The sequence below is a fragment of the Hippopotamus amphibius genome, chromosome 2, assembly GCF_030028045.1.
Source record: "Hippopotamus amphibius kiboko isolate mHipAmp2 chromosome 2, mHipAmp2.hap2, whole genome shotgun sequence".
NCBI classification, from domain to species: domain Eukaryota; kingdom Metazoa; phylum Chordata; class Mammalia; order Artiodactyla; family Hippopotamidae; genus Hippopotamus; species Hippopotamus amphibius.
The window spans coordinates 126634672-126660202 of record NC_080187.1 but is presented as its reverse complement, the minus strand read 5'-3'; the positions used below and the strand labels follow the sequence as shown (position 1 = coordinate 126660202).

At 38.1% G+C, this 25531-nt stretch overlaps 2 pseudogenes; one reads left to right on the top strand and one right to left on the bottom strand.

Annotated features, from left to right (window-relative positions):
* The window catches only part of LOC130844490 (olfactory receptor 4F6-like), a 32150-nt pseudogene extending 11972 nt beyond the window's left edge, over positions 1 to 20178 (top strand).
* Positions 20179 to 22714: 2536 nt separating this feature from the next.
* On the bottom strand, positions 22715 to 23896 carry LOC130844489 (centromere protein L-like; annotated as a pseudogene).
* Positions 23897 to 25531: the final 1635 nt, after the last annotated feature.

The following is a 25531-nucleotide window of genomic DNA, read 5'->3' as shown; positions in this document are numbered from 1 at the left end:
ACACCTTCCAGGCAAAGAAGCAGGAAAAAACCCACAAGACCAAATAAATGGAGAGGAAATAGGAAAATTGACTGGAAAAGAATTCAGAGTAATGATAGTAAAGATGATCCAAAATCTCAACAACAAAATACAGAAAGTACAGGAAAAAGATAATAGGGAATCAGAAGAACGAAAGAGCAAACAGACAGTAATAAACAACAAATTAACCATAATTAAAAATACTCTAGATGGTATAAACAGCAGAATAATGATGCAGAAGAACAAGTAAGTAAGTGGGAAGATAGAATGGGGGAAATAAATGCCACAGAGCAGGAAAAAGCAAAAGAATAAAAAGAATGGAAGACGGTGTCAGAGACCTTGGTGACAACATTAAGCACACCAACATTTGAATCATAGGCATCCCAGAAGAAGAAGAAAAAAAGAAAGAGTCTGAGAAAATATTTGAAGAGGTTATAGTGGAAAACTTCCCCAGCATGGGAAAGGAAATAATTAATCAAGTCCAAGAAATGCAGAGAGTCCCATACAGAATAAGCCCAAGAAGAAATACACCAAGGCACATATTAATCACACTAACAAAAATTAAAAACAAAGAAAGAATACTAAAAGCAGCAAGAGAAAAGCAACAAATAACATATAAGGGAAAACCCATAAGGATAAGAGCTGACCTTTCTACAGAAACTCTGCAGGCCAGAAGGGAGTGCCAGGATATATTGAAAGTCCTGAAAGAGGAAAACCTACATCCAAGAATACTCTACCCAGCAAGCATCTCATTCAGTTTTGACAGAGAAATCAAAAGCTTTCCAGACAAACACAAGTTAAGAGAATTCAGCACCACCAAACGAGCCTTACAACAATTGCTAAAGGAATTTTTCTTAGCAGAAAACACAAGAGAAGGAAAAGACCAACAAAGACATACCCAAAACAGTTAAGAAAATGGTAATAGGAACATACATGTCAATAATTACCTTTAATGTAAATGGATTAAATGTTCCAACCAAAAGACACAGACTGGCTGAATGGAGACAAAAACAAGACCCTTCCTTATCTATGCTGCCAATAAGAAAACCACTTCAGGCCTAGGGACACACACAGACTGAAAGTAAAGGGATGGAAAAAAATATTCCATGCAAAAGGAAGTCAGAAGAAAGCTGGAGTAACAGTACTCATATCAGACAAAGTAGACTTTAAAATAAAGACTATTACAAGAGACAGGGAAGGACACTACATAATGATCAATGGATCAATCCAAGAAGAACATATCACAATTGTAAATATCTATGCCCCTAACATAGGAGCACTTCAATACATAAGGCAAATGCTAACAGCCATAAAAGGGGACATCAACAGGAACACAATAATAGTAGGAGACTTGAACACCCCACTTACACCAATGGACAGATCATTCAAACAGAAAATAAGGACACACAAGCTTTAAAGGACACATTAGACCATCTCAACTTAATTGATATTTATAGGACATTCCATTCAAACACTACAGAATACACTTTCTTCTCAAGTGCACATGTAACAGTCTCCAGGATAGATCACATCTTGGGTCACAAATCAAGCCTTGGTAAAGTCAAGAAAATTGAAATCATATCAAGCATCTTCTCTGACCACAATGCCATGAGACTAGATATTAATTACAGGAAAAAACTGCAAAACATATAAATACATGGAGGCTAAACAATATGTTAAACAACAAAGAAATCACTGAAGAAATCAAAGAGGAGACCAAAAAATACCTAGGGAGAAATGACTATGAAAACACAACAACCCAAAGCCTATGGGACGCAGCAAAAGCCAATCTAAGAGGGAAGTTTCTAATAATACAGCCCTACCTCAAGAAGCAAGAAAAACCTCGAATAAACAGCCTAATCTTACACCTAAAACAATTAGAGAAAGAAAAACAAAACAACCCCAAAGTGAGCAGAAGGAAAGAAATCATAAAGATCAGATCAGAAATAAACGAAAAAGAAATGAAGGAAACAATAGCAAAGATCAATAAGACTAAAAGCTGGTTCTTTGAGAAGATAAACAAAATTGATAAACCATAGCCAGACTCATCAGGAAAAAAAGGGAGAAGATGCAAATCAACAGAATTAGAAACCACAAAGGGGAAGTAACAATCGACACCACAGAAATACAAAAGATCATGAGAGACTACCAGAAGCAAGTATATGCCAACAAATTGGATAACCTGGAAGAAATGGATACATTCTGAGAAAAGTACAATCTACCAAGACTGAACCAGGAAGAAAAAGAAAATATGAACAGACCAATCACAAGTACTGAAATTGAGATTGTGATTAAAAATCTCCCAACAAACAAAAGCCCAGGGCCAGATGGCTTCACAGGCGAATTCTATCAAACATTTTGAGAAGAGGTAACACCTATCCTTCTCAAATTCTGCAAATTATAGCAGAAGGAGGAACACTCCCAAACTCATTCTACAAGGCCACCATCACCCTGATACCAAAAGCAGGTAAAGATGTCATAAAAAAAGAAAATTACAGGCCAATATCACTGATGAATATAGATGCAAAAATCCTCAGCAAAATACTAGCTAACAGAATCCAACAGCACGTTAAAAGGATCGTACACCATGATCAAGTGGGGTTTATTCCTGGATGCAAGGATTCTTCAGTATTCACAAATCAATCAATGTGTTACATCATATTCATAAACTGAAGGGTAAAAACCATATGATCATCTCAACAGATGCAGAAAAAGCTTTTGACAAAATTCAACATCCATTTATGATAAAAGCTCTCCAGAAAATGGGCATAGAAGGAAATTACTTCAACATTATAAAAGCCATATATGACAAACCAACAGCCTACATCATTCTCAATGGTGAAAAACTGGAAGCATTCCCTCTAAGAACAGGAACAAGACAAGGGTTCCCACTCTCACCACTATTATATAACATAGTTTTGGAAGTTTTAGCCACAGCAATCAAAGAAGCAAATAAAATAAGAGGAATCCAAATTGGAAAAGAAGAATTAAAATGCCACTCTTTGCAGATGACATGATATTATACATAGAAAACTCTAAAGATGCTACCAGAAAACTGCTAACACTAATTGATGAATTTAGTAAAGTATCAGGATACAAAATTAATGCACAGAAATCTCTTGCATTCCTATACACTAACAACAAAAGAGCAGAAAGAGAAATTAAGGAAACACTCCCATTTACCATTGCAACCAAAAGAATAAAACACCTAGGAATAAACCCATCTAAGGAGGCAAATGGCCTGTATGCAGAAAACTATAAGACACTGATGAAAGAAATCAAAGACAATACAGACAGATGGAGGGACATACCATGTTCTCAGAATGGAATAATCAACATTGTGAAAATGACTATCCTACCCAAAACAATCTACAGATTCAACACAATGCCTATCAAGTTACCAACAGCATTTTTCACAAAACTAGAGCAAGAAATCTTACGGTTTGTATGAAAATGCAAAAGACCCTGAATAGCCAAAGCAATCTTGAGAAGGAAAGACAGAGTTGGTGGAATTAGGCTCCCTGACTTCAAACTATACTACAAGGCCATAGTGATCAAGACAGTATGGTGTTGGCAAAAAAAAAAAACAGAAATGTAGATCAATGGAGCAGAATAGAGAACCCAGAGGTAAACCCACGCAAATATTGACACCTTATCTTTGACAAAGGAGGCAAGAATATACAATGGAAAAAAGACAGCCTCTTCAATAAGTGGTGCTGGGAAAATTGGACAGCAACATGGAAAAGAATGAAATTAGAACACTTCCTAACACTGTACACAAGAATAAACTCAAAATGGATGAAAGACCTACATGTAAGGCCAGACACTATAAAACTCCTAGAGGAAAACATAGGCAGCACACTCTATGACATAAATCCAAGCAAGATCCTTTTTGACCCACCTCCTAGAATAATGGAAATAAAATCAAGAATAAACAAATGGAACTTAATGAAACTTAAAAGCTTTTGCACAGCGAAAGAAACCATAAACAAGTCAAGAAGACAGCCCTCAGGATAGGAGAAAATATTTGCCAATGAAGCAACGGACAAAGGATTAATCTCCAAAATATACAAGCAGCTCATGCAGCTTGAAACTAAAAAAGTATGTAACCCAATCCACAAATGGGCAGAAGACCTAAATAGACATTTCTCCAAAGAAGACATGCAGATGACTAACAAACACATGAAAAGATGCTCAACGTCACTAATCATCAGAGAAATGCAAGTCAAAACCACAATGAGGTATCACCTCACACAGCTCAGAATGGCCATCATCAAAAATCTAGAAACAATAAATGCCGGAGAGTGTATGGAGAAAGGGAACCCTCCTGCCCTGTTGGTGGGAATGTAAGTTGGTACAGCCACTATGTAAAACAGTTTGGAAGTTCCTTAAAAATCTAAAAATGGAACTACCGTATAACCCAGCAATCCCACTTCTGGGCGTATTCCCAGAGAAAACCATAATCCAAAAAGAAACGTGTACCATAAATTCATTGCAGCACTGTTTACAATAGCCAGGATGCGTAAGCAACCTAAATGTGCATCAACAGATGAATGGATAAAGAAGATGTGGCACATACATACAATGGAATATTACTCAGCCATAAAAAGGAAAGAAAATGAGTTATTGGTAATGAGGTGGATAGACCTAGAGACTGTCATACAGAGTGAAGTGAGCCAGAAAGAGAAAAACAAATACTGTATGCTAACTCTTATATATGGAATGATAAATAAAAAAAAAAAGAAAAAATGGTACTGATGAACGCAGTGACAGGTCAAGAATAAAGATGCAGATGTTGTAAACAGACTTGAGGACACACTGATGGGGGATGGGGTTGGGTGTAAAGGGCAAGCTGAGATGAAGTGAGACAGTAGCATTCACATATATATACACTACCAAATGTAAAATAGATAGCTCATGGGAAGTTCCTGCATATCAGAAGGAGATAAACTGGATGATGGGTAATGACTTAGAGGGCCAGGATAGGGAGGGTGTGAGAGAGTCGCAGGAGGATAGGGATATGGGGATATATGTATAAATACAACTGATTTACTTTGGTGTTCCTCAAAAATTGGCACAACTGTGTAAAGCTACTATATTCAATAAAGATCTTTAAAAAACAATATTTATTAGTGTGATAAAAATAGATAAGCTAAAAATTAAGCTATAAGGGACACCTATTATACATTGTTTATAAAAAGAAAAACTAGAGAATTAAAATATTGATAGTTCTTTCACCTGGAGAAAGCATTATTCCTCATATGTTTATAAAAATCAGGGCTATAAAATAAGTGAATACTAAACATTTGAAAAAGGAAATGTTTCCAAGAAAAAACATAAGAAAACCCTTTTTAAAACTCATATGTCTAGGGAAAAAGTAGAAACAGGTTTATCTTTCATTCTTATCAATAAATTGTTCATCTCTGGGCTTTTATGCATTTATTAATTTGGGGGCCATATGAATTCCTTCTTTCAGTAGTTCAAAGATGGTCAAATATCAATTATATCAAATTCAACCTGATATGTAATTTATTTTCCCATACATGATTTTCTACACTACTTTATCCTTAAACAAACAAACCAAATAGTGATGCTTGTTCCACACCTGACTTGAATACCATGAGTCCCCCATTTGCCCTGCCACCACCAAGCTTTCCTCCAGGCCCCACACCTCTAACAACCTCCTCCCTGTGGCACTCCACACTGTGCCTGGCCTCTCCCTTGGGCGCAACCCTGCACAGCCTCAGCAAGAAAGCAGCATAAGAATGTTGGAGAACCTTGAACCTGCTATAGTCGTAAACAGACTTGAAGGCAGCCAGGCCAGTCAGGAAGGACATTGTGAGCATTATGGTCATGGAGTGGGTACTGTAGCCACCTCAGGGGTGGTGCTAGGAGGCCCTGACACAAAGGCACTGGATGGAGAATTTTAGAGCCAATCACTGAGAAAAACATAGAGCAGGGATGAGCAAGGGAGAATGGGACAGTGACCAAAGTTAACTGCAGTGGATGTGACATTTTAAAGAAGCTAGAATCAAGTCTCTATCTAAAAGCTTTGATCATGCAATATGTAGATTTTAAAACATACATATTCTGGTATATAAAAAACGTGTATTCGGTATGTTCCCAATTGTACAAAATAAATAAAAAATGTTTCAAAGACCAAAAGAAAAAAAAAAAAAAAGATCAGCAAAACAAACAAAAGTACTAATAGATTTTTTCTTGGTGGTAAGAAAATCAGGTCATTTTTTTCCCCCTGTTTTTCTCTTTTCTTGACTTTCTAAATGTTAAAAATTTATTTCTTAATACACACTTTTTTCATTTGTTACAGTTCAATAAGAAAGGGAAAATAGTGGCATCAGTCAAACAAAGCATTATATTTGATAGAAAGGTTAATATATTACCTCCACAAGGAGGTCCAACGTGAAAAAGTGGGGAGACAGGGATACATGCACAGGAACTGACAATAAGAACAATGAAAACAACCTGTGCAAGTGGCCAATAAACCTGTTGACGGATGCTCAGCCTCATCAGCAGCAGTGACAAGGCAATCCACAGTTTTCTGTTCTGTCAATTGACAGAGAAAACGAATGAAAGAGAAAGAGAAGAGATTTCAGAATGAAAAAGGATTTCCTGTATTATCAAGAATTCAACATGAAAGCTACTCTTACACATCGTTGATGGAATTATCAATTGACAATCTTTATTAGAATTTAAAATAAACAGATCTATTTCTTGACATGAGCCTAAGAGCAAATATTATGTCTATGAACAATCTGTATTTATATAACATGTATTTATTTACACATACATACACACATATACATGTAATAGAATGTTGTTGATACATGTCAATCAATAGAGAAGGTATTAATCGCATTGTAGCACATATACGATGAAATACTATGAAGCTATAAAAATTAAATACATAGTTCTATATGCACAGATCTGGAGAGATTTTTAATTTAAGGGACTTAAGAATACGTAAAAATAAAACTATGCCCACCATTATTGGGTAAACAGTGTGGGGTTCACAAAAAATTAAAAATAGAACTGCATTTTCATATAGCAATCCCACTTCGTATATATGCAAAGGAAATGAAATCAGTATCTTGAAGAGATATCTGCCTTCCCACATTCACTGCAGCATTACTCACATTAACCAAAATATGGAAACAGCCTAAATGTCTGGTGATAGACGAATGAGTAAAAACAATGTGATACACACATACGTGGGCACACACACATGCCTACCCACCCCCCAAAATATTATTCAGCCTTAAAAAAAGAGAAGGAAATCCTGCCATCTGCAACAATGTGATTAAACCTGGAGATAAGTGAAACAGCAATCATAAAAAGCAAAACGCAGGCTTCCTAGGTGGTGCAGTGGTTAGGAGTCTGCCAATGCAGGGGACGTGGGTTTGAGCCCTGCTGTGGAAAGATTCCACATGCCATGGAGCAACTAAGCCCGTGCACCACAACTATTGAGCCTGTGCTCTAAAGCCCGTGAGCTGCAACTATTGAGGCCTTGTGCTGCAACTATTGAAGCCCACGAACCTAGAGCCCGTGCTCCACAACAAGAGAAGCCACTGCAATAAGGAGCCTGCGCACCACAATGAAGAGTAGCCCCCGCTCTCAGTAACTAGAGAAAGCCCGTGTGCAGCAACAAAGACCCAACACAACCAATAAATAAATTAAATAAATAAATTTATAAAAAAACAAGCAAAACGCTATATGGTATCATACATGAGAAATCTAAAAGAGTCAAATTCATGGAAGCAAAGAGTAGAATTGCAGTTGCCAGGGGATGGGGGAGGGTGAAATGGGTCAAAAGGGACAAAGTTTCACATACCAAGGTGAATAAGTTCTGGAGATCTAATATTCAAGCAAGTTCACTTTCAAGTATTTTGTACTTGAAATTTGCTAAGAAGGTAAATTGAAAGTGTTCTCACAGAAAAAAAAAAATGGTAACTGTGTCAAATGGTGGATTAATTAATTAGGTTGATTGTAATTATTTGCTATACATAATGTAGATATATATCAAAGCATCAAGCTGTACACCTTAAATATACACAATATTTATCTGTCAATTATACCTCAATACAACGGAGAAAACAATAAGCTTGTTATAAGCCACTTGTATTGAGGTTGTTTGTTACTGCAACATAACTTAGTCTAAACTACCTGAAAAAACCTGCATCAGTCAGCATTTGTTGTGGCTTGTGCAGTCCTGCATAAAGAGTTTTCCACCCACAGGAATCCACGAACTCCAAGAGTGGAGTCTCTGTTTCCCCCAGTCCTGTGGAGGTCCTACGATCAAATCCCGCTGGCTTTCAAAGTCTGATTCTCTGGGGATTCCTCCTCCCATTGCCAGACCCCCAGGTTGGGAAGCCTGACGTGGGGCTCAGAACCTTCACTTTAGTGGGTGGACTTCTGTGGTATAACTGTTCTCCAGTTTGTGAGTCGCCCACACAGCATTTATGGGATTTGATTTTAACACGATTGAGCCCCTCCTACTGTCTCATTGCAGCTTCTCCATTGTCTCTGGATGTGGGGTGTGTGTTTTGGTGAGTTCCAGTGTCTTTCTGTCGACGATTGTTCAGAAGTTAGTTGCAATTCTGGTGCTCTTGCAAGAGGGAATCTACTGGTGAGTTCTTTTGAAGGCTTGGCTGATTCAAATCTTGAGCCAATCTCAGCTCAGGCAGCCTGTAGTCATTGCTCTCAGTCCCCTCTGATACTCCCAGGGCTCATGACCTCTACATTAACAACTCCTGCTCTTCTGTTGGCACAGGGGCCCTCTCCACTGCCAAGCAAACTCATGATGCCTGCCCCAAGAGACAGCCCTCAAACAGCCCCAGGAGATGCTCTGTGCCTAGCTGGCCAACTTCCTAGCACTTGATTTCTGCCTGTATTCTTCTTCATTCATCTTAATATGCTGTTTTGCCTGGTACCCTAGTCTCCCACTTGGAACAAAGGCACATCAGGACAGGAGTATATGAGCATGGTAGAAAGATTTATGGAACTCTGTACTGCTCACAGTGTTGCAGACAAGCCCTGCATGGGGGTAAGGAGAGGGAAACAGGAGACATTTTCCATCAATTTGGAATGTCATTATTTTACAAAAATTAATTTGATACCAGCCATCATTCTGCAGCTATTCTAGAGAATATTGTTTTCCCTTGTTTCTGAACAGGAGGAAATGAAATACATCTCTAAAACAAATACAACAAATATAGAGCCGTGACACCTTGAGGCCTCTATGATAACCTGGATGTCAGATTTTTTGTATGTACACATCACAGATAAAGCCAGGCTTCTTCAGAGAAATCTACTAGGCTTGTCTGGATGACTTGTTACAGGTCCTCTGAATGATGATCTCCTTCTCAGGTAAACATGCTCCTGTTACAGACAACTCAGAATCACTCCCCACATTTTTTCTCTTTATGTTTCTATCTGTTTTCCCATGAACTCTTAAGAAATTGATCCAATAAGATACAAAATTTACTTGTATCTGGTCAACTCAGGAAAAATTAAGTTCAAAAGCATTCAAGCTGACTTTCATCCCCAGCATTCCAAAGTTTAGGAGCACAGGTAGACAGTCACAGGTAAACATCTTCTATAATTAAAAACAGGAAAATGATTATTCTCCTGTTATGAATTGTAAGAATGATATTTACCTATTAAGAGTTTAGATTTATCTCTTCAAGTTTCATGCATGGTCCTATGAATATTCTGTCAGCTCAGAGCTATTTTCACACCGTCATCTCAGTCAGTCCAACCAATTCATAGCCAAAGATCACCCACCCTAAATAGGGAATACACTCCAATATATTACCTCGAAACCTTCCCTCTATGCCTCTGTTTCATCCACTGACAATTCTCTCCATATTTCTCTCTTGAGGAAACCTGTGTGTGTGACATGAAGATTTAGTGCCCCAGAGAAACTGATGCTGGGCTGGGTACTGGCTGTCTCTGCAGCAGCAGTGGGTCACTCTCCTGTGCAGCTAATTGGCTTCTTTCCCATTATGGAGTATCTTACACATAGCTTTGTCTTTAAGGGGGTTAGGAGTGATTGTTTACAGAGATGAAGAGTAAGCTCTCTGAATTTCTTCTAAAAATATGCATCCTGTGACTAAACAGGCAAGTAGGAAAGATGCTTTTAAATTACAAAACTGCTCCTGCCCCTGTCATGTTTGCTTCCCTCTCCCTCTCCCCCTCAACCCCCCTTCAATTTCTGCTCCTCTGTAAAATATTGTGCCAGAAGTTTTCTCCTTTCTGAAATATTTTTGTCTTTTCATAATACACCATCTCTCTCCAGTGATCAAATTTCAATCATTGAATTGCATTGTCTTGTAAAATTAATTGCACGCACACATGCATGCCCTTTGATATTTTATCTCCTTAACGTGAAGATTTTTTCAAGATTCATGTTTCTGACTTTTGTGCTCTGCAACTCATTTTAAACTTCATTTTCCATTGTGTAAAACAGACATCTGGACTCACCTACTCCTACCCTATTTGAGGACCAAATTCCATTTTAAAAAAGAAGGAAATCTCAGTCCTCATCCTCCAGGATTCTGGTGTGCTTCCCTCTCTTCACTATTTCCTCTGAATTTGAAGGCTCCAGTCAATGCCTTGGCTGAGATGCTATGATCAGATCCAAAAAAGATTCTGGCCTTGTGCCAGGGGATGGTACCAAGGAGCTGGTGGCTGTAAGTTCTGAAAGAGAACTGGTCAAGGACTGCCCAGGTTGTTTGAGGAATAGGAAAGGAGATTGGGAAGAGCTATACCCAATGAAAAAGAAAATAGTCTTTCAGGAAGGAAAAGCCAAATAACGTCTACACTCTTAGGTATTCATACCCTATTGATGTGTGTTGATTTAAATCATAACAGGCAACATCAGCAAAGATGTACAACATTCCACCAGTGCCTCTTTTAATCATCATTTTATCCTCTTTATTTGTCCTTTAGGATTCTGATTGTTCCCTCCCCTGCCTCCCTTTTATTCTCCTACTCCCCTTCTAATCCATCTTCATTCTTCCTCTTTCTTTAGGTCTTCTTTCCTGCCCGTTCCTTAGACATGCTACTGACTCTGACTTCACCACATGGATTACACTCATAGTTCCATGTTTTGTATTATAATTATCCCTTTTAGAATGACTAAATATTATAAACAAATTAAATTACATTTTACAAATGGAAGGTTTTAGTCCTCAGGCTAATAGGCTCATATAGTTTGTGATTTTCCTCTTTCAAAAACTTATCACATATTCTGAGACAAACACTATTCCAGCAATACTAACCTAATAGTAATGGAAGTTTCCAAATCTGACAAATTAATTTAGAGACTTTAATTGTTTTTATAAAATGAAATACCAAATTTCATGATGAGCCCTGAAGTATTGTGTTTATATGTTTTATTTTAGTTTTATAGGAGAAAACAGTTGATTGTAAGCAGTCAACATGGTTCTTCAGCTTCAACTTTATTTCTCTAAAGACACTGAATTGGATAGTGAGATCAGGAAGCTACCAAACGCCTTCTGCCCAGCAGAATAGTGGGTATTGCCATGAAATCTTCCAGGGATAACTTTCTTAACCCTATAATGCTCCCCAGATTCAGTTTCCCTTCCCAAATCCTTTGTCCTTAAGTCCCTGAGACCTGGGTGATTTAAATATGAATGAGAAATCCAAAGACAGTAGAATGAATAAATTGAAAATGGTTAAACATGGTTTTCAGAGAAAATGCTAGGAAGGATATTTAGGAGAACATCTAGGTGAGAGAAGGTAGAAGATGATATAAAAATTAATCGAGGTAATAAAAACAATAATATATTGTGGAAATAGGAAATGAATCAAACCTTTCCTATTGCCACAATAAAACCCCAGCTCCATCAGGACACTCTACTTGTTTAGCTGTATTCCACCTTAATAATATCACTTGTAAATCAATTCTGACAAATTATGAAAATGTCTAATTGGATGAGAGAAGAACTAGAGTCCTTTACTTCCCCAGTTAGTCTTCTAATAATTACAGGTCAATCTTTGTTTTCAAACATTCTTAATAAGCCATTCCTTTAACTCTCCATGCTCTTTGATGTTTTTATCAAAAAATCTAATATAATATGCATACTGAAAGATATTTCAAAATCTAAAGGATTTTTGAAGCTCTAAGAAAATCAAAATCAACTACTGTACTATGCATTCTGTTCACTTTTCTTGCAATTAATATTATAAGTAAAAATATTCCTAGTGCTATTATAAATTTCTATTAACATTTATTTAATAACAGTAATATTTACCTCACAAACATATATTATGACAGAATTAAACCTAATGTTTAACATTTAAATTATTCAAAATTTTACCAGCTGTAAAGTATGATAAACATTTTTGTGCAAAAAAATCTTTTTCTGTACAAATAGAATTCCATAAGGAGTATTATTGCACCAAGTGGTATGGATTCTAGATATTTGACACATGATTTCAAAATATTTTCTTTAATTTTAAATCAGTATTTCTATCAGCAGTGTATGAAGGTGCCTATTTCAATGAGTCTTTGTTGGCTTGATAATAATAATTGTAAAACTTTTTTCTAACTTAATAGACAAGTAATAGTAATACATTTTATCTTATTTGATTTCTGAGGAAGAAATATATATACACACAGATACATATATAATTTACATTTCTGAATTCTCTCTTCATATCATTTGTCCATTTATCTGTTAGGTCTCAGAGGTTTTATTAAATGGTTTGAACTTTTTTATATTATGAAGATATCAACCTTCTGTCTCTCTATAGTATTTCAAATTGACATATGATTCATGTAATGGTTTAGGGTAGATGGTTTTTAAGTACATGTAGGAAATAGCCTTCAGAGGTATCTTAACTGTTATTATGCATTTCTATACTCATTTCTAACTTTTATAATTTTATTATTCTTTTTTAATTTTTTACAATAAACTGCCTATATTTAGAGTGTACAATTTGGTATCCCAATCTCCCAATTCATTCTCCTCCCCCAACCCTCCCTGCTTTCCCCACTTGGTGTCCAAATGTTTGTTCTCTACAACTGTGTCTCTATTTCTGCCTTGCAAACCAGTTGATTTGTACCATTTTTCTATAGTCCACATATATGTGTTAATGTACAATATTTGCTTTTCCCTTTCTGATTCACTTCACTCTGTATGACAGTCTCTAGGTCCATCCATGTCTCTAAAAAGTCCCAGTTTCATTGCTTTTTACAGATTAGTAATATTCCATTGTATGTATGTACCACATCTTCTTTACCCATTCATCTGTTGATGGACATTTAGGTTGCTTCCATGTCCTGGCTATTGTAAATTGTGCTTCAGTGAACATTGGAGTGCATGTGTCTTTTTGAATTATGGTGTTCTCTGGGTATATGTGCAATAGTGGGATTGCTGGGTCATATGGTAGTTCTATTTTTAGTTTTTCAAGGAACCTCCATACTGTTCTCCATAGTGGCTGTATCAATCTACATTCCCACCAACAGTGCAAGAGCCTTCCCTTTCCTCCACACCCTCTCCAGCATTTACTGTTTGTAGATTTTCTGATGATGCCCATTCTAACCTGTGTGAGCTGATACCTCATTGTAGTTTTGATTTGCATTCTCTAATAATTAGTGATGTTGAGCAGCTTTTCATATGCCTCTTGGCCATCCATATGTCTTCATTGGAAAAATGCCTATTTAGGTCTTCTGCCCATTTTTTGATTGGGTTGTTTGTTTTTTTGATATTCAGCTGCGTGAACTGTTTATCTATTTTGGAGATTAATCCTTTGTCTGTTGATTCATTTGCAAATATTTTCTCCCATTCTGAGGGTTGTCTTTTCGTCTTGCTTATAGATTCCTTTGCTGTGCAGAAGCTTTGAAGTTTCATCAGGTCGTACTTATTTATTATTTTTTTATTTCCATTATTCTAGGCGGTGGATCAAAAAAGATCTTGCTGTTATTTACATCGAAGAGTGTTCTTCCTATGTTTTTCTCTAGGAGTTTTACAGTGTCTGGCCTTACATTTAGGTCTTTTATCCATTTTGAGTTTATTTTTGTATTTGGTGTTAGGAAGTGTTCTAATTTCATTCTCTTACATGTAGCTGTCCAGTTTTCCCAGCACCACTTATTGAAGAGGCTGCCTTTTCTCCATTGTATATTCTTGCCTCCCTTGTCATAGATTAGTTTACCGTAGTTTATCTCTGGGCTTTCTATCCTGTTCCATTGATCTATATTTCTGTTTTTGTGCCAGTACCATACTGTCTTGATCACTGTAGCCTTGTAGTGTAGCCTGAGGTCAGGAAGCCTGATTCCACCAACTCCGTCTTTCCTTCTCAAGATTGCTTTGGCTATTCGGGGTCTTTTGCATTTCCATACAAATTGTAAAATTTCTTGTTCTAGTTCTGTGAAAAATGCTATTGGTAATTTGATAGGGATTGCATTGAATCTGTAAATTGCTTTCAGTAATATAGTCATTTTCACAATGTTGATTCTTCCAATCGAAGAACATGGTATATCCCTCCATCTGCTTGTGTCATCTTTGATTTCTTTCATTAGTGTCTTATAGTTTTTTGAGTACAGGTCTTTTACCTCTTTGGTTAGGTTTATTCCTAGGTATTTTATTCTTTTTGTTGCAATGGTGAATGGGATTGTTTGCTTAATTTCTCTTTCTGGTATTTCATTGTTAGTGTATAGAAATGCAAGAGATTTCTGTGTGTTAATTTTGTATCCTGCAACTTTACCAAATTTCATTGATTAGCTCAAGTAGTTTTCTGGTGGCATCTTTAGGATTTTCTCTGTATAGTATCATGTCATCTGCAAACAGTGACAGTTTGATTTCTTCTATTCCAATTTGGATTCCTTTTATTTCTTTTTCTTCTCTGATTGCTGTGGCAAGGACTTCCAAAACGATGTTGAATAGTAGTGGTGAGAGTGGACATCCTTGTCTTGTTCCTGATATTAGAGGGAATGCTTCCAGTTTTTCACCATTGAGAATGATGTTTGCTGTGGGTTTGTCATATATGGCCTTTATCATGTTGAGGTAGGTTTCCTCTGTGCCTACCTTCTGGAGAGTTTTTATCATAAATGGGTGTTGAATTTTGTCAAAAGCTTTTTCTGCACCTATTGAGATGATCATGTGGTTTTTATCCTTCAGGTTGTTAATATGGTGTATCACATTAATTGATTTGTATATATTGAAGAATCCCAGGGATAAACCCCACTTGATCATGGTGTATGATCCTTTAAATGTGTTGTTGAATTCTGTTGGCTAGTATTTTGCTGAGGATTTTTGTATCTAAATTCATCAGTGATATTGGTCTGTAGTTTTCTTTTTTTGTAGTATCTTTGTCTGGTTTTGATATCAGGGTGATGGTGGCCTCATAAAATGAGTTTTGGAGTGTTCCTTCCTCTGTAATTGTTTGGAAGAGTTTGAGAAAGATGGGTGTTAGCTCTCTCTAAATGTTTGATAAAATTCGCCTGTGAATCCATTTGGTCCTGGACTTTTATTTGTTGGGAGATTTTAAATCACAGTTTCAATTTCATTCCTTGTGATTGGTCTGTTCATATTTTCTACGTCTTCATGATTTTCAGTCTTGGAAGGTTATACCTTTCTAAGAATCTGTCCATTTTATGCAGGTTGTCCATTTTATTGGCTTGTAGTTGCTTGTAGTAATCTCTCATGGTGCTTTTTATTTCTGCGGTGTCCGTTGCAACTTCTCCTGTTTCATTTCTAATTTTATTGATTTGAGTCCTCTCCCTCTTTTTCTTGATGAGTCTTGCTAGAGGTTTATCGATTTTATTTATCTTATCAAAGAACCAGCTTTTAGCATTATTGATTTTTGCTTGTTTTCTTTGTCTCTATTTCATTTATTTCTGCTCTGATCTTTATGATTTCTCTCCATCTACTAACTCTGGGTTTTGTTTGCTCTTCTTTCTCTAGTTTCTTTAGGTGTAAGTTTAGATTGTTTACTTGGGATTTTTCTTGTTTCTTGAGGTAGGATTGTATCACTAAAAACTTCCCTCTTAGAACTGCCTTTGCCTCATCCCATAGGTTTTGGATTGTTGTGTTTTCATTGTCATTTGTCTCTAGGTATTTTTTGATTTCCTCTTTGATTTCTTCAGTGATCTGTTGGTAATTTAGTGGCATAGTGTTTAGCCTCCATGTGTTTGTGTTTTTTACAGTTTCTTTCCTGTAATCGATTTCTAATCTCATAGCGTTGTGGTCAGAAAAGATGCTTGGTATGATTTCAATTTTCTTGAATTTACCAAGGCTTGATTTATGACCCAAAATGTGATCTATCCTGGAGAATGTTCCATGTGCACTTGAGAAGAATGTGCAATCTGCTGCTTTTGGATGTAATGTCCTTTAGATATCTATTAAATCAAGCTGATTTATTGTGTCATTTAAAGCTCATGTTTCTTTATTAATTTTTTGTGTGGATGATCTGTCCATTGGTGTAAGTGGGGTGTTAAAGTCCCCCATTATGATTGTGTTACTGTCAATTTCCTCTTTCATAGTTGTTAGCATCTGCCTTATGTATTGAGGTGCTCCTATATTGGGTGCATATATATTTATAATTATTATCTCTTCTTCTTGGATTGATCCCTTGATCTTTATGTAGTGTCCTTTCTTGTCTCTTGTAACATTTGTTATTTTAAAGTCTATTTTATCTGATATGAGTATCACTACTCCAGCTTTCTTTTGATTTCCATTTGCATGAAATATCTTTTTCCATCCCCTCACTTTCCGTCTGTATGTGTCCCTAGGTCTGAAGTGGGCCTCTTGGAGACAACATATATATGGGTCTTGTTTTTGTATCCATTCAGCCAGTCTGTGTCTTTTGGTTGGTACATTTAGTCCATTTACATTCAAGGTAATTATCAATATGTATGTTCCTATTACCATTTTCTTAATTGTTTTGTTTTTGTTTCTGTAGGTCCTTTTCTCCTCTTGTATTTCCTGCTTAAAGAAGTTCCTTTAGCATTTGTTGTAGGGCTGGTTTGGTGGTGCTGAATTCTCTTAGCTGTTGCTTGTCTGTAAAGCTTTTGATTTCTCCATCGAATCTCAATGAGATCCTTGCTGGGTAGAGTATTCTTGGTTGTGGTTTCTTCCCTGTCATCACTTTAAATATATCTTGCCACTCCCTTCTGGCTTGCAGAGTTCCTGCTGAGAAATCAGCTGTTAATCTGATGAGAGTTCCCTTGTATGTTGTCATTTTTCCCTTGTTGCTTTTAATAACTTTTCTCTGTCTTTAATTTTTGTCCATTTGACTACTATATGTCTTGGCATGTTTCTCCTTGGGTTTATCCTGCCTGGGACTCTCTGTGCTTCCTGGACTTGGGGAGCTATTTCCTTTCCCATGTTAGGGAAGTTTTCAACTATAATCTCTTCCAGTATTTTCTCAGGTCCTTTCTCTCTCTCTTCTCCTTCTGGGACCCCTATAATGCAAATGTTGGTGCATTTTACGTTGTCCCAGAGGTCTCTTAGGCTGTCTTCAGTTCTTTTCATTCTTTTCTCTTTATTCTTTTCCACATCAGTGATTATCACCATACTGTCTTCCAGGTCCCTTATTCGCCCTTCTGCCTCAGTTAATCTGCTATTGGTTCCTTCCAGTGTATTTTTCATTTCAGTTATTGTGTTGCATATCCCTGTTTGTTTGTTCTTTAATTCTTCCAGGTCTTTGGTAAACTTTTCTTGCAACTTTTAGATCTTTGCATCCAGTCATTTTTCAAAGTCCTGGATCATCTTCACCATCATTATTCTGAATTGTTTTTCTGGAAGAGTGCCTATCTCCTCTTCAGTTTTTTGTTTTTCTGGTGTTTTATCTTGTCCCTTCATCTGGTGCAAAGTCTTTTGCCTTTTCATTTTCTCTGTCTTTCTGTGGCTGTGATTTTCAGTTCCACAAGATGAAATACTGCTGATTCTGCTTGATTCTGCTGTCTGCCCTCTTGTGGAGGAAGCTGTCTAGGAGACTCGTGGGTGCTTACTGGTGGGAGGGACTGATGGTGGGTTGGGCTGGGTGGGCAGAGCTCAGCAAAATTTTAATCCAGTTTCATGGGTGGAGCTCAGTGAGGCTTTAATCTGATTGTCTGCCAGTGGGTGGGGATGTGTTTCCACCCTGGCAGTCCTTTGGCCTGAGGCGACCCAGCACTGGAGCTTACAGGCTGTTTGGTGGAGCTAATGGTGGATTCTGGAAGGGCTCACGCCAGTGAGCACTTCTCAGAACCCTTGCTGCCAGTGCCCCTGTCTCCTCGGTGAGCCACAGCTGCCCCCCAACTCTGCAGGCAACCCTCCAACACCAGCAAGTAGGTCTGGTTCAGTCTCCTATGGGGTCACTGCTCCTTCCCCCTGGATCCTGGTGAGCACACTTTTTTGTGTGCCCTCCAAGAGTGGAGTCTCCATTTCCCCCAGTCCTGTGGAGGTCCTGCAATCAAATCCCACTGGCTTTCAAAGTCTGATTCTCTGGGGATTCCTCCTCCCATTGCTGGACCCCCAGGTTAGCAAGCCTGATGTGGGGCTCAGAACTCCGGACTTCTGCAGTATAACTGTTCTCTAGCTTGTGAGTCACCCACCCAGTATTTACGGAATTTGATTTTAACACGATTGTGCCCCTCCTACTGTCTCATTGTGGCTTCTCCTTTGTCTCTGGATGTGGGGTGTTTTTTTTTTTTGGTGAGTTCCAGTGTCTTTCTGTTGATGGTTGTTCAGCAGTTAGTTGTAATTCTGGTGCTTTTGCAAGAGGGAATGAGTGAACATCCTCCTACTCCGCCATCTTCATTCTTCTCCTATTATTCTTAATTATATTTTTAAAAGGTTGCCTTTAAAAAAAAAATTTTTATATGCTCATATACACTCTTCCAATTTTCTGGGATTCATTTATTTTTTGTTTTCAATTTTTATTATTTTCCTTCACTTGAATTCCTTGTGTTTATGTTGTGCATTCTTTGCTAACTCTATAAGTTGTCTGATTACTTCACATACTTAAATAAATGGAGCATTTAAAGCAATAGACTGACTCTGAGCGCAGCTTTGCTGTACTTAATGTTTTATACCCTGGGTTCCCATTATTTTGTAAGTGCTCTTTTATCAATTAAGTAAAAGGACCAATTTTAAATGATCAACATTTAACACAACATTTTCGGTACTTCTAAGTTGATTCCTCCTTTCTTCTGTTTCAGGTTACTTGACAGTCTTCCCTTCTTTATGATTCAGTGGACCAAGGTAATAGCTCTGTGGTAACTGAATTTGTGTTACTGGGACTTACACAATCCTTGGCAATGCAGTCTTCACTTTTTTTCTTCTTCTCTATATTCTATTTGGGGGTTATCCTGGGAAACCTATTCATTGTGTTCACAGAGATTTTTGATTCTCATGTACACACCCCCATATATATTCTGGTAGCCAACCTATCACTCATTGACCTGGGCCTTTCATCTACCACAGTTGCTAGGATGATCTCCAATCTTTTCAGTGCTTGTAAAATCATTTCCTTCCACAACTGCATGATACAAATATTCTTCGTCCATGTCACAGGAGGAGTAGAGATGGTGCTGCTCATAGCCATGGCCTGTGACAGGTACACAGCAATCTGCAAGCCTCTCCATTATCTAACTATTATGAATCCCAAAATGTGCATGCTTTTGGTAGTGGCTGCTTGAATAATTGGAGTGACTCACGCTGTGACTCAGTTTGCTTTTGTCATAAATTTACCTTTCTGTGGACCTAATAATGTGGGGAGCTTTTATTGTGATTTTCCTCAGGTTATTAAACTTGCATGCATGGATACTTATGGACTAGAATTTGTGGTCACTGCCAACAGTGGCTTCATATCTGTGGGCACCTTCTTTCTCTTATTTGTATCATACACTTTTATTCTGGTCCCTGTCTGACAAATTCTTCAAAGGATTTACCCAAAGCATTCTTCACTCTGTCAGCTCACATCACTGTCATGTTTTTGTTTTTCCTTCCATGCATGTTTCTTTATGTACGGCCTTTCCCTACTAAGTCATTGGATAAATTTTTTGCCATTGTGGACTTTGCCATCACCCCTGTCTTAAATCCTGCCATATATACTTTATGGAACAGAGATATGAAGGTGGCAATGAGAAGGCTAAGTCGACAAGTTGGAAGTTCTGGGGAAATGACATAACAGATTTCATTGATAAGAGCACAAGACGAATGTCATGGACTCTTAAGACCCTTGCGATCACCGTGAACACTATAGAATCTGTACCTTTTCATTATTGCCTTTTAAAATTGAGAAGTCTATAAAAAAGATGTTGAATCAAATAGTTTCATTTACACAGCAATTTTTGTTAATCATAAAAAATAAAGTGTTACATATTTCTATCTAACCTACAAACCTAAACTGTAGTTAACACCATTGGTTACATTCAATTTTCAAGTGGATATTTTATATGTATATATAAATATACATGTATTTACATATATATATATATAATTTACCTTCATCAGTATCTTCCACCTGATAATAAGCTTCACAGGAAATAAATGAATATTTCTTATGGAAATTAAGTGGATCCAATGGATAAAATATGGGTTTATGTAAGCCAGTAGACATTAGAATTGAGGAAGAAACAATTCTCATCATAATTGTACTTTAAGTTAGATAAATAGGAAGATTAACACTTTGACACTCTGTTAACACAATTGTTTTCAGGCTTTCATTGTTAATGTACTTTGTACAATCTTGTTTTAGAAATAGACTCTGGTACTTTGTATTATACAAAGTTTGCCTGTTTTCCAATTTTTTTCCAATGTTTTTGTTCAAAGTGTTTCTTGATTCATTCTAAAAAAGTATCTACAATTCTAAAAGTATTTGAAGGGACTTATTTCCTAGAGGAGGGTACTCCATCTAGATCTCAGCTTATTTAATGTGTTCCTTCTTAAGTTAGGGCACTTACAACAAAGAAGATAATTGACATCTTTCAAGTAAAATCTGGAAAGTTTGGTAGTCAAGGAGTACAGCTGAGAGATCACTTGGGATGTCTTTCTATGACTGATTTAAAGAACAGTAATTGTGATAACAGATTAGTTTTAACCTCTGTATGGTAATTAAAGCTACTTAATAAAAAATGATATATAATAAAAAGTGAGACTTTCTTATTTTTGGTCAAAGTATTTTTCCTATATTTTCTCCACAAATTCTAAGCTATCCCCTTTCTATAAAATCTAAAGCATTATTGTTTATTGTCTATTAACATGTCTGGATTTTAATTTCATAATTTTATCTTATTTGTTTTACTATGATTCTTTAAAATTTTACCTTTAGATTCAGTGAAGTCATAAACATGCCTAAGTGAGCCAAGAAACTGTGACAATAGCCCTTAACTCAAGAAGCTTTATTGTATTTCCTCAAAGGAAAGCTTGTGAGACTATAAGAGTTAGTCTTAGCACCCAAAGTTCAGGGTGGCTATTTTCAGATCTTTTCATCTGCCTCTGGTCACTTTCACAAATGGCTCTTAATTAAGCAAGTCATTTACTAAGTAGGACAGTTTATATAGATTTTATTCTCTTGGAAATTTTATACTTCATGAGAAAGTGCAAATAAAAGGAAAATCTGAACACTTCTTTGCTCTGAAAATTGTCGTAGTCCAGTAATGAAGGAGGTAGGTGGAATGTGAAAGTGAAATATATTAGCAGAACTAACCAAACTGTAGCATTTTTATTGACAATGAAATGCTGCTATTAATAATAACCCATTCTGCAGAATTCAATTGCATGTTATTTTCAGGAAAAATCAAGAATTTGGTTTAAATACTTAGAAGAATTAGTATGAATAATATTAGCAAGGGTAGCACTTGTTGTGTTATACAACTTAGTATTATACAAGTGTTGTAAGTATAAATTTCTTCTCCTGAATCTTCTGGGCTAATCTATTCTTTCCTCTCTGTTTGAGGGTCCTTTTCCCCATATTTCTCCAAATCCAGTGTTCTCTTACCCAGCTATTTCCTTCCTTCCTGGAATCCCAATGAAACCTAGTTTTAGGCTTTTCTTTCACATAAAGGTACAACTCTGACTCTTAGAGTTGTGGGAATTTTTTGAGAGTTTTTAATCCAATAAATTGTTTTTTCTTTTCATTTTAAAAGCGAATATCTAATTCAACATTGCAATAAGAATTAAACAATATTAAAAACAGAAGCATATTAGTGGCTTAAAAAATGTAACTTCAGTTTCCTTTGGAGAAGATTTTAATTGCAAGTTCTCTACAGCAAAGTGATGCTAGGAAAATGTCTGTAGAAGACAGAAATTCTCTCTGAATGCAAGTCTAAAATGCTTAAAATTAGAGATTAAAGGTTTTAAAGATGTAAATCAGAAATATTCAATATAAGAGGTATTTCATTTGAATTCTAAAAAGTTTGACATAATAAACATTATTTATTTTTTAGAAAGATGGCCAGCAAATTAAGAACTTGGCATATTCTAGAGACTGACATCTGAAACGACCATGACTGTGACACGAGCATCCAGCTGCAGTTCATCCACTACCACCGTCTTTGTTCTTCTAGATCTTCTTGGCTTTCATCTGGGTAACACCAAGACACTGTGAGGAAAACCAATGCACAGATTCCCATTTCTCCTGCGGTCCCTCTCAGTATAGCAATTAGGCAGATAATCAATGAGAAAAAGGTATATAATCCATAACTTATAGTCCCCAGAAGGCCTCAGTCAATTTGAAAAATTGCCAGTTCTGTCAAATATGCCAACACTCCAATGAGGTATTTATGACACAAAATCTTTATTTTTCCATCAGTACGTGCTGAAGCTACAGATGTTGAAATATGAACCAATTTTGTGGCTGCTAAATGAATTTTGAAATGCCTATGGAAATGTGAATACAGGCAGTCCATGAATAAGTCAACTTCCTCCTGGGTAACTTCCCCAGGTGTTTTGTGAACACTGTCCCACATAGGTTTTGCATCTTCTGGATGTATGGCATAAGAAATATCTAGACTTTGAGGGCTACAGGGTGCAGACGAAATAAATTCAGTAGTAGCCATATAATGGCCCATTTTGCATGCAGTCCATATAGCAGCCATCCAGGAAAGATTAAACGCATTGATTGCTAAGGGAGGGAAATAACAGCCAAAAGTTTTCTGAAACCAGGTTCCAATTATGGCTGTGTTAGTCTCTGCACCATTTGCAGGGAATAAGGGTAGACAGGTGAAATCATCTGAAACAGTCTCCAGAAGACTGCCTCCAAATATACAGAAAAATCGACCAGTCCACAACACTCTACCTTCTCTGTGCTCAGACAGCAATTGAGATGTTGACAGAATCTGCACAAGAAATGCTTCAGCGTCTCTCTGTGTTCTTTTCATTCCCAGGAGAGTAGAGAAAATCACTTTGATGTTGAAGTCCTCTCCCACTTCCACAGCAAGTCCTTTTTACTTTTCAGCAGCAATAAATGCATTCAGAAGTTTAGAATACTGTGTGAAATTAGTATAAGAGAATTTATACAAGGGAGTTAAACTATATAACATCCGCTGTTTATGCAGAAGGAATGCAAACTTTTGAGGATCAACATCTTCCTGCAGTTGTGAACGCTGGGGAATTCTCCTTCGAGGTGGAGTCGTCATAAATGAAGTCTGCTTCCTGACTGATTCTAATTGTTTTTGCAGAGGGATGGCACCTATAAAGTAATCTTTAAGCCTTGAGGATGCACTCTGTCTAGGAGTCGCTTCTGGTGCATGGTAAGACTGCACAGCCAGACTGAAGATGACCGGGCTGTGGCCCATCTGTAAGACGGCATGCAGAGGGGTCATGCTATCCTGGGCGCTCAGGTGCGGGTCCGCGCAGCACTCCTGCCCAGGTAGTGTGTCACCTCCAGCTGGTCCTCCTGGCATGCCAGGTACAGGGGCGTGGCACCGTTCCTAGTTTGGGCATTCACTCCCTCAGGGTGGCACCCAACGAGAAGCCTCTGGGAGGGGAAGTCTCCTTGGGGGTGGCATACTGACCAGGCAGGGCGCCTGTGTCTGTGGCCATGGTGTGGTCTCCACCGCCGTGACGCAGCAGTCAGGTCACCCCCTCAGGGTGGCCGAAGCGGGCAGCCGGGTATAGGACGGTGGCACCAGAACTGTCTGTGTCCCGCACTCCACAGCTGCCCCGCGAGAGCCGCTCCTGCAGGCAGGAGATGGGGCCAGCGAGGCGCCGTTGCGGGCGGGCCGGGCGGGCAGGGCGGCCTTCTCCCCCGGGAAGCGCAGACGGGACAGCCTGCTGGCGCGGGCTGCGTGGGGCCCCAGCAGTGCGTCCAACGGGTCCCGCTGTGAGGGCGCCAGCAGGCAGGCGGCGCGCAGGGGCCTCAGCACATCCGGGTGGCTCTGCGCGCCGCCCGCAGCGCTCGCTCCAGGGCCGTGGTGCCGCCTGCGAGCAGACCGGGGCTCAGCGCATCTTCAGGGGCGCCGTGCCGTGCCTGTCCTCGGGCACCGGGAGAGCCCTCGGCGTGGCTGGCAGGGCCTGTGGGTGGGGAGATGGCCAATGACTTCATTTTTAAAACAGGAATCTAAAGCCCAGACACTTTGAATGACATGCCCGAGTTCACACAGGGAATATGTGCTAGAGCCCCCAAGTCTCCTGACTTCAATTTCTGTGAAATGTTTAAAGACGTAAGGTGTTTTTCTTTTTTTTTTTTTCATTATTTTTTTGGGGGTACACCAAGTTCAATCATCTGCTTTTATACACATATCCCCGTATTCCCTCCCTTCCTTGACTCCCCGCCCGCACCCTCCCTCGACTCCCCCCCCCACCCTCCCCGTCCCAGTCCTCTAAGGCATCTTCCATCCTCAAGTTGAACTCCCTTTGTTATACAACAACTTTCCACTGGCTATCTATTTTACAGTTGGTAGTATACATATGTCTGTGCTACTCTCTCACTTCCTCTCAGCTTGCCCTTCACCCCCCGCCCCCTCCCAAACCTCGAGTTCTCCAGTCCATTCTCTGCACCTGCGTCCTTGTTCTTGTCACTGAGTTCATCAGTACCATTTTTAGATTCTGTATGTGTGAGTTAGCATACAATATTTGTCTTTCTCTTTCTGACTTACTTCACTCTGTATGATAGACTCTAGGTCTATCCACCTCATTACATATAGCTCCATCTCATCCCTTTTTATAGCTGAGTAATATTCCATTGTATATATATGCCACATCTTCTTTATCCATTCATTTGTTGATGGGCATTTAGGTTGCTTCCATGTCCTGCCTATTGTAAATAGTGCTGCAATAAACATTATGGTACATGTTTCCTTTGGGATTATGGTTTTCTTTGGGTATATGCCCAGGAATGGGATTACTGGATCATATGGTAGTTCTATTTGTAGTTTTTGAAGGAACCTCCAAATTGTTTTCCATAGTGGCTGTACCAACTTACATTCCCACCAACAGTGCAGGAGAGTTCCCTTTTCTCCACACCCTCTCCAACATTTGTTATTTCCAGACTTTGTGATGATGGCCATTCTGATGGGTGTGAGGTGATACCTCATTGT